Genomic DNA, 10,549 nt, shown 5'->3' with positions numbered 1-10,549 from the left:
TATTTATTACTGTGTTAATAAAACATTTAGTAATTCAGCCAAGATACTCAGGTAACGTTTAAGGTGCTGAGGTTAGGACGGTGGCTATCAGATGAGGTCCCTGCTATGGCACAGGGAAGTTGAATAACTTGCCCAAGGTGACATAGCAAGAAAGGGACAGAGCTAGGATGTACATATAGATCTGGCGGGTTCCAAAGGGAAGGTATGCAACCACTGTAACATGCTGCCACTCACATATATTGCATGTCCCCGTGATTGCTTAAGTCATAAAGACATGTGGGACTTCTAATATTTCTTGGTTTAAAAAGGTTCTCCATGAACCCAAGAAAGAAATCTGCCTTGGTGCCAACAGGCACACCTGCCCAGTAATGCTCTTCCTCTCTTCCCCTCCCCTCCCTCCTCCCTCTCCACCCACTCATACCTGGGTATAAGCCGGACAATGCCACCTGCTTTGGCATTTGGAGGTGTTTGTGTTTTGAGGACCGGGAGAGTTTTGTTTGTTTCCTTGGCTTCCTGAATGTTCCTTGCCCACTTGCAAGTACTTTCTTGTAGCATGATGGTGAGTAATACGTCGTTAATGTTGTAATGTGGTCATACCAGTTGGAATTCCCCCCCCCCACCCCAGTTCTCTCTGTTGAGTATGTGAGTGGGGACTCTCAGGTCAAACTTGCCTTCTGCAGTTCATTCAAACAGAGAAGGCTTTCTGTTTTTGGAGGACTAGGACATAATCTCAAGGTTGGGAAGGCTATTAAAACCCAGCATCTCCTGCCCAGCTCGAATTCGGTTTTGTGAGCATTCTTTAGCTAGTGTGGTCCGAGAGAGTGCTTGTTTTAGATCAAGGCCAAGATCACCAGGTGCCATATCTAGGCTAACTGGTATTTGTTCTGGAGTTAAGAGCTTCAAAGCAGGCACACAGGTTTTGTGGTAGGCGTCCCCTAGTAGGTGGGGGGCATTAAAAAATGCTTAGGTGTGTGAGAGAGAAGTGGTGTTCCAGCCGAGTTCTAGGGGTTAATGAGGTAGTGTCAAGGTGGCCGGTGTTAGGAGTAGTTTCGAGGACCCAAGTCAGTGAAGTACTGGGATTTAGGAACATCTGTGCAGGACCTGTAAGGTCAGCGAGATGATTTATGTGGATGTGTCTAACCTAGTGCTTGGTACTTGATCGGTGCCCAGTAAATATTTGTTAAATCTTTAAAGATACTTGAATGGGGAGCGTTGTCAGTTTGTCTTTCTGGAGCAGCTGCCTCATCAGTGTTCCTTCTTGAGGAAACTATTTATCGATCCTTTCACTGCGGGTAAAACGTTGGGGGATTGGGGGATTGGAGATTTATATCAGGTTCTTGCTGAAACTGCAGTCTTAACACGTACAAATCGAATCAATTAGGCCTAGCATTTAGGGGCATAATTTCAGGGGAGATGTGTGATTTTGCTTTGCTAGAGTCAATCCTGTGCTTTTTTGATAGAAATAGCTTCTTGGTCCTGTGGCAGAGTTGAAAATGCTTGCTTCTCAATTCCAGTTACACTGGGTTTGATTTTTGCTATTTGAGATAGTTGCCTATGATGTTCCCTTTTATTCTGCCCATTTTTTTTCCCCCCAGTGAGCCAAGTAATATATTTGAAGGGATTTTGTGAACTGCGAAGCTAGCAGTGGCCACCACCACCACCACTACCACCAGTAATGCTAAAAATATTAATGGGACAGGACCCAGGCTAACAAGGGGTGATTTCCTGGATGAATTTCAAGGAGAAAAACTCAGGACAATGGGATAGTTGCCAAGTGACTTGTGTACTAACTCATACCGTGTGTGCTTTTTGTGGAAGGAGTAAGAAAAGTGGAGACCTCTCACCCTGCAAACTTGGCCTGGGGCTATGTCACCGCGAAGGGTTGCTGTACGCCTTAGACATACTCTACGGTGGCAAGAAAGGTAAATAGGATTTGTCATATGTTTGACTTTAAAGGCTTATAGTACATTCTCCTGGAAGGACCCACCTGCATAGGAGACAGTTCATCCTCGTCCGTTGGGAAGGTCAGCCACATTCCGTGATGGGTCCTGTACTGATAAATGTCTCTGTCCAGGACAGTATGGCCTCCCAAGGTGGTAAGATTAAGAAAACAGTACCTTTGACCAAATTATCTGGCTAGATGTTAACCATCAAAAGCCTTTATGGTTGACTTGTGTTGATTGTCTTTCTTGGAGAGGAACATGTGATTTTAATTCACAAGAGCAGGTTGTTTAGTAAATGTGAAAAGACTCTTTATTTATTTAAAATGTTTTTAATGTTTTATTTATTTTGGAGAGAGAGAGAGAGACAGCGTGATCAGGGAAGGGTCAGAGAGAGAGGGAGACGCAGAATCTGAAACAGGCTCCAGGCTCTGAGCTAGCAGTCAGCACAGAGCCTGACACGGGGCTCGAACCCACAAACTGTGAGATCATGACTTGAGCTGAAGTCGAATGCTTAACCGACTGAGCCACCCTGAAAAGACTTACTTTAAAAGTTTATGTCTTTTTCTATCTCTGGGGCCTGGAACTCAGCAGATCTTTGTTGCGTACAGGAAGTTAGCAGATACCTATCTTGAGGTTTCTCTGGAACCAGCCAACGGGATGAATGTCTAGGCCAATGGCTTACTGGTTTATGCATCTCCTTCACTTAGCAGACAGCCTGGCACAGAGCGGGTCCTGGCTAAGTGTTTATTGAACGATTTTGTCGGGAGGTAAGGTTTTCATTACGGGAGAATTGCAGTGACCTGGTGCTATTGTGCTGATGGCGGCCCTTGCTAAGCGGAGGAAGAAATCGAGCTTTCCCACAAGTCAACGTGAATCCGAGAGAATGTGAGGAAAGCGATTGCTCTGCTGCTTCCCAGCATTTTATTCTTTTGGACAAGGACAAATGTGTTAAAAGTTGATGCTTTATTTCTCTCTCAGTTTTTATTTTATGTTTTATTCTGTTCAAACTTTAGTTATTGCTGTGATTTCTTAACAGCCTGTGAGTTCTTATGTTACAACTTCAAACAATCTGTAGGAAAAAAAAGTTCTAACTCTTTGTCACACTTAATTTTATCCTACCTTCTTGCCACAAACTTTCAGGCTTCAGGGATATAGTGCTAGAAGAATATTTTCAAATCCAGTTTATATCTTTGGCGGTGATGAGCAAAACAAAAATGATGATTTGATTTTAGCATGCCTTGCTGATTGCCTAATCTAGATGATTGCCATTAATATGGCTTGCTTAAGTGATCAGATTTCCTGATTATGCATCTTTTTCTGTGGTACACATCTGTAGACATGAGAGTTTAGCTGGGTGGCAGGAGGCAAGGAAGTTTTCATAGATAAATCCTCAAAGGGATCACACGAAGTATGGAAAGTCATTGGTATATGTAAGGCCAGGTACAGATGGCTAGTATAGGAGTCAATGGGTTTATATTTCCATACACAGCACTAGTTAGCTCTGTGACTTTGAGCAGGTCATGTAATCCCACTCACCTGGTTCTTATACCTTCCTCTGCAATTTGAGGGTTTGGAATGAAGTGATCTCTGATGTCCTGGTTTTAAAGTCCATAATTCCAAAGTGCCAAACAAAGAAAACACTTTTTGTACGTCACCACCAGGCTTCTTTCACAGTAGACCAAAATGTGAGGGGTTAATTATGTGAAAATAGAAGTGTATAGTCTATATGCCCGAGTAGACTAGAATTAGAATTGTCAGATTGTATTACACGCTTCTAACTAATTTTATGTGCTTAAATATAAAGGGCTTGGTTGCTTTTATTTAATTTTTGTTTTTGTTTTTGTTTTTTTTATTTATTTCTAGGAGAGAGAGAGACAGCGTGAGCAGGGGAGGGTCAGAGAGGGGCTTGGTTACTTTTAAAAGAAAAATTATGGGGCACCTGGGTGGCTCAGTCGGTTAAGCGACCAACTTCGGCTCAGGTCATGATCTCATGGTTTATGGGTGCGAGCCCCGCGTCGGGCTCTGTGCTGACAGTTTGGAACCTGGAGCCTGCTTCAGATTCTGTGTCTCCCTCTGTCTCTGTCTCTCTTGTGCTTGCGCTCTGTCTCTCTCTCAAAAATAAAACATTAAAAAAAATTAAAAATAAGAAAAATTATTATCACAAAAGGTACGATCTATACAAATGAAAGAGACCCAAATAATGTCTTGGAGTTTCTACTTGTTAATGTTTATTATTTACTTTTGAGAGAGAGAGAGAGAGCACAAGTTGGAGAGGGACAGAGAGAAGGAGACAGGGAATCCAAAGCAGGGTCCAGGCTCTGAATGGTCAGTGCAGAGTCCAATGCACAGGGCTTGAATTCATGAACCGTGAGATCATGACCTGAGCTGAAGTTGGGCACTTAACTGACTGAGCCACCCAGGTGCCCCTGGAGTTTCTGCTTCTTAATTCCAACCTAGAAATAGAAATATGTGTGTATTGGTAGAGTTGGTGGGGAGTGGGGAGGATGGTGGTGGCTAGTAGTGTGGACGAATGTGGATAGTATTTAAAAAAATTTTTTTTAATGCTTATTTTTGAAAGAGAAAGAGCATAAGCAGGGGAGGGGGCAGAGAGAGGGAGACACAGGAGGCTCCAGCCTGAGCTGTTAGCACAGAGCCTGACGCTGGGCTCCAGCCCACCAACCATGAGCTTATGACCGATTTGATTTTGCCATAAACCCCTGTAGAACTGATAATGAACCTTGTATTCAAATTCTGAATACCTAGGTCCAAGCTCCTTGCCTTCTGGGTATCGTTTAAGCTTTGTAAGCCTGTCTGTATGTTTGTATTTTCCATCAAAAGGAGGGGATTAAAAATCTCAAAGAATATTTAATATTTAAAATTTTTATTAAATGAGGCCATATTTGTGAAAGTGCTTTAAAAACAAAAATTACAGCCAGCTGTATTACAGGTGTAATATGTTTGTTGTATAGACCTTGATCATATTTATCTGCGGGGTGAAAGATGACATTTGGAACCAGTAAATAATTCACAAGGCTGTTTCATATATAGATTAGCTCTCAGTCATCCAGACACAGGGATGGACTAGCATGAATAATTTAGAACCACAAATATGTGTTGGTCATCTAAGCAATTTTTTAGGCACGTTTAGAATTTTTGTTTTCAAAGTTTATCATTTTGAGAGAGAGAATGCATGAGCATGCATGGGTTTGGGGCGGGGAGGGCAGAGAAAGAGGGAGGGAGAGAATCCCATGCAGGCTCTGTTAGGCATGGAGCTCGCTGCGGGGCCCTGTCCCATGACCGCGAGGTCATGATCTAAGCCGATATCCGGAGTTGGAGGCTTAACCAATTGAGCCACCCAGGTGCCCCTAGAATTCTCTAAAGTATAAAAGAAAGGTGCCAGCGTTGAGGATCTTAATTCTATCTAGAACGTCCCTTGTTTTCCAGCCTGATGATCTCTTACACATTCAAAAAACCCAGTTGGAGAAACTTCCTAAGCCATCCAGGTAAACTAGATGTTCTTACACCTCTTCCTCCCCCATTGGGCACAAGTAGCGTGTTTAGATTTCTCCCAGGAGACTGGAGTGCCTTGAAGGTAGGACTCTAGCTTCTCTTCGTTGGTGTCTCCAGAAGCCCTAGGGCAGTGCCCGGTACTTGGGGTACTTGGCCGCCCCAACTTGGGAACTTCTGATTGAATGACGGAATGATAGTCAAACTGAGAGAGAAGGTGTATCGGGAAGTAATACTACAAGGCAAGATTTGATAACAGCAAGGGCCAGTGAATGTTACACATTCTGGCCCTGCCGGAGTTCAGATGAGGCCTAGATCTGGCCGGGGCAGGCAGGACTATGGAACCTGCAGGTGGAGAATTTAAAGCATAATCATAGTGATAAAAAGTATCTTCCTTTGAATGGAGTTCTATAATTTTGTAAAAGATAAGTTTCTTTTTCTAATTGTTTGGGGCTTTTGGAAAATTAGTAGTTGTGTGCTGAAGGAAGTTAATTTACCAGGAGTTTACAAAATGAATAACTTTCCTGTGGATAACTAATTATAGGTACTCAGTAATTAGAATTTTTTCCTTCTGCTATTTCTCTCCTTGAATCGATGTTCTGCAATTGACAGTGAAATGACCAGTAGTTAGGAATCAAGAAGGGGAGAGAAGATTGTTAGCTACTGAATGTTTGTGGGTTGATCCTAGAGAAAGAATGTGTTTTACTGTGAGACCAGCAGCCTCTGTTGATTTCTAGTATTTATTTTTTCCCTCTTGTCAAAAGTGTAGTAATCAGAATCTTTAAGGGCTTAAGGAGAACTTTTATTTTTACAGACTGTTCTTTTAAAAGTTGAATCTAAGGGCACCTGGGTGGCTCAGTCGGTTAAGCGTCCGACTTCGGCTCAGGTCATGATCTCGCGGTCCGTGGGTTCAAGACCTGCGTCGGGCTCTGTCCTGACAGCCCAGAGCCTGGAGCCTGCTTCAGATTCTGTGTCTCCCTCTCTCTCTGCCCCTCCCCTGCTCATGCTCTGGCTCTCGTCTCTCAAAAATAAATAAATGTTAAAAAAAATAATAATAATAGTTGAATCTAATGAGACTCAAACCTTGAACTATCGTTGACCCTAGCTGAAAGGGAGAAGAAAAACTCCGTTGTGTGTGGTAAATAGAAATAGTGGTTTGGATCTAAGAAAATAAACATTATCATGATTTCTGTTTCTATTCAAGTTTCTGTTGTTGTGCCAATTTTATGACTGTCTCTGCCCTTATTCTTGTAAAGGTCACTTCCTTTGTACAAGTCTTCTGAATTTTTAAATTTCCCAAATAACTGTAATCCAAAGAGCCTTTTTATCAGTGACACTAAAAAGAGAAATGCCAGTTCATAAGGAGTTCTCTGTGAACGTCTCCTCAGGCTTTATATGAGCATTTGGCTGTTACTAGATTTGTCTCTTAGAGATTTATTTTTGCTATTTGTGGGCCTGATTTAAAAAGCTAGAGACTTTTTTTTAAAAGCAGGCTTCATGCCCAGCGCAGAACCCAATGTGGGGCTTGAACTCATGACCCTGAGATCAAGACCTGAGCTGAGATCAAGAGTTGGACATTTAACTGACTGAGCCACCCAGGTGCCCCCCCCTCCAATCTAGAAACTCTTTAAAAAATAGTTAGATCTTGTTCTGAAGTGTAAAGCCGTGGGGCCAATTCTTGAGGCCTTGCAGGGATGTGTCCACAGTAGCATCTGGTGAACTAATACATTGTTTGGGATGGTAAATGATATGATAGAGTTTTTTGGGGGTCGGGTTTTTTCTCTTTAAGTTGTATTAAGGGAGAGAAAGTGAAGATTCCTTGGGGGCACACTGTAGTGGGCGAGGAAAACCGCCCAGAATTGTGCCGGGTGAGGAGGAAGAGATGTAAACATATTTTTCCCCCTGAAAAATAGAAAACATGCATGAAATTAAGAGAATATTCTAAACTCTTTGAATCCAGAAGGAGTAGAGTAGTAAGGGGGAAAGGTGGGGGAAGGATGGACTGGTAGATTAAGACATCAGGGTTTTGTGATGATGTGTGAATTTGCTGAAAATTTGGGAATAAATGAACTGTTCAGCTGTGTCTGTGTGTCTAGGAGAGGACAGGTAGTTTTCTTTTGTGGTTACTTTTGAGAGACCACCTGATGGAAGGTACAACCGAAGGAGTCCCTTTGTGATGTTTTCTTTGAGGCTCAAGGAGTTGAAAGACACCAGCATGGGAATGACAGACTCGGTCCTGTGTGCCGTGTGGTGACTGTGCCTTGGAAATGNGATTGGTTTGGGGGGAGCAGAGAGAGCTTTCGGGGGGAAAACTCCCAGGGGCTGAATTGGGCAGCGGTGGAGTAAGGCAGAGTATGGGGGGGAACTGAGGCAGGAGGAAGGCAGCTGACCTTTTTTGAGGACTTAATGTGTGTGTTTGGCACTGCCCTAACGTATCTGCAGTTATTTAATCCTGCCAAGTGGTCCGAGACACAGATCTTTCCCTGTTTTATACATGAAGAAATGGAGGCACAGAATGGTTACCTTACTTACCCATGCTAACATAGCCCTTACTAGCAGACTGGGGTTTGAACTAGATCTGTCTGAATCCAGAGCCATTTCTCTCCCAGCGTGGTGTTGAAAGGAGTCGAAACAGGGAGGGTGGACTTGCATGTGGGTGAAGGGCACGTGCTTTCTCAGTCCTCCGCCCGCGACCGGGTGTGCTGTGATGCAGGGTCTGTTGCTGTGTCCCGTAGGCTGGGTTCATGAGGACCCTGGTCCTGCCGCTTCTTACCTGGGTAATCTTGAACGGACTCCCTAACCTTTGTGAGCGTTAGCAACTTCACCTATAACGTAGGGTTCAAGGTACAAATACACCTCTTAGTGTCTCTCGGAAGTTAAAGTGACATAATGTCTGAAGCTTTAACGCATATTACTTCCTTTCACTTCTTTTTTTCCTTTTAGATGCATCTTACTATCATTTCTGGGTTGTAACATAGGTCTACATAGTATGTCTCTTTGGTATGGAATGTTCTCTTTTTTTCTAAGAAGGTTATATTTTGTCTCTTTCACTTGGAGGGATCCATATTAATTACAAACAATCCACCAACAGAGTCTTTCATTTTCCCTCCCACCTAATCAAGAATTGGGTGACATTTCTAAGGCTTTTTGTCCCTCCTCTTTCTCCTTGTCTGAATTCCTGGGGACTGACATCACAGACATGGAGGAGGCTCTGACCTTTGAAAATTCTTGACAGTCTTGAATGTTGTGGTTTTCCAGTGAGTTTTGGGAGGACTTGGAGGGGTCTCAGACACAGCTATAGAGCATCCCAGGAACTGGGAGAGGGGGATAATGTGAGAGTGCGGACACTTCGGGGGGAATGCGGGAGACGAGAAAATGTAGGGTCAGTAGTTTCTCAGGCATTTTAACATAACTCTGTTATCTATAATCGGTATTTAATTTGGGGTCATTTTTCTCTGTTCCTGAGTGGTTGGGCACTCAGAACATGCCGACAGAGTGTAATATTAGTCCAAGTTAAATGGTATTTAGGAAAAGAAATTTGTTGCAAATAAGATCGTATAGCAAGCACATGTCTTTACAATGACCACTGTTTTAGACTTGCCTGTTTACAACACTCATTATCTGGTTATCCTCCATACGTGTGTGTGTGTGTGTGTGTGTGTGTGTGGTGGAGACAAACATGTAAATAAACACAAGTACTCTGGTATGATAAAAAATATAATAGCAGTAGAGTACCAGGTGGAGCAGCAAGGAGGGAGGCAGTGGGCAATTTAGGTTGGGAAGCCAGAGAATGTTTTGCAAATGACTAGCTCAAGTTAGTCTTATAGAAGGGATAAGATTTCACCTGCTAGACTATAAGTCATTCCAGGCACAGGGGTACCGTGGGCGAAGGGACTGAAACGTGAGCACAAGGTGTACTTGGGGAACTACCAGGACAGAAAGGGGAATGGCAGCAGGTGAATTAGGCAAGGGGGTTAGGGAGAACCGCATAGTGAAGGAGTCTTAGCGTTAGGCGTTGAAGAAGTTAGAGCCATGAGATATAATACATACTGCGTTTTAAAATTTTTTTTAATGTTTTTTATTTATTTCTAGGAGGGAGAGAGAGACAGCGTGAGCAGGGGAGGGTCAGAGAGAGAGGGAGTGACAGACTCTGAAACAGGCTCCAGGCTCTGAGCCGGCAGTCAGCACAGAGCCCGACGCGGGGCTCGAACCCACGAACCGCGAGATCATGACCTAAGCGAAAGTCGGACGCTTAACCGACTAAGCCACCTAGGTGCCCCAATATATACTGCGTTTTAGATTGATCACCACCCCCCCTCCCCCATAAGCAGTCGATGACTAGAGAGAGGAGGAGGGAGAAACTAGGAAGTTACTTCTGGAGTCCAGGTTATGAAAACCTGAGAGAGAATAAAAGAATTGGAGCTTATGGAAAGTGTGGGACGGATTGAGGAATTCTAAAGGTAAAATGAGTAGAAGGTCCTAAAGGACTGTTGTGAATGAGGATAAGTTAAGAGCGCAGTCCAGTGGCTCCCAGGCTTTTGTGATTGGAGATGGGGGCCCCGTGGGTTCCCTTTGCTAGCACTGGCATACTGGAAGAGGGTAGTTTGAAAGGGGGAAGGACAGAGCTGAGAGAATGAGCTCATGTTCTTATGTGTTGAGTTCAAAGTGCATGTGGGCTTCCCAGGCGAGGCGGAGAGTTTGGGGCTGTGAATACATTTGGGGTCATCGGCATTTGAGTGCTCAGGGGGACAAATGAAGTTTCTCGTGGAGGTGATTGAAAAGAAGATGAGGCCTGAGGTAGAGCCGGGGGTGCACTACTAACCTTTGGTGCAGGCACAGGAAGAGGAGTCCGCGAAGGGGGCCAGGACACAGAGCCAGAGAGGCAGGAAGAGTGAGCAGTATCGAGTGCTACAAGAGAACACTTCAGATAAGCAGGGAGGAGAATTGTGACGATCTTACTGTAAGTCAGTGCCGCTCTCCTTCAACGGAAGTACATTTTGGTAGGATGAGCACTCCGCCAAGGTGAGAAAGTAGCATCGATGGATGTAGTCAGTTTTAAGGAGTTTTGCAGGATGAGGGAGAAAAACCACCGGCAGGCA

General features: G+C 43.9%; 1 protein-coding gene across 1 annotated transcript in view; it reads left to right on the top strand.

Moving 5' to 3' along the window:
• The first annotated feature begins 1,868 nt into the window (after positions 1-1,868).
• Positions 1,869-10,549, top strand: part of OTUD7B (OTU deubiquitinase 7B) — a 34,270-nt gene continuing 25,589 nt past the window's right edge. The window contains 1 exon segment of the mRNA XM_077772637.1: positions 1,869-1,922. The gene's annotated coding sequence lies outside the window, so the exon portion shown is untranslated.

The sequence above is a fragment of the Crocuta crocuta genome, unplaced genomic scaffold (genome assembly GCF_008692635.1).
Source record: "Crocuta crocuta isolate KB4526 unplaced genomic scaffold, BGI_CrCroc_1.0 scaffold415, whole genome shotgun sequence".
NCBI lineage: Eukaryota > Metazoa > Chordata > Mammalia > Carnivora > Hyaenidae > Crocuta > Crocuta crocuta.
Note: the sequence above shows the minus strand (reverse complement) of the source record. Positions and strands in the feature narration are given on the sequence as shown.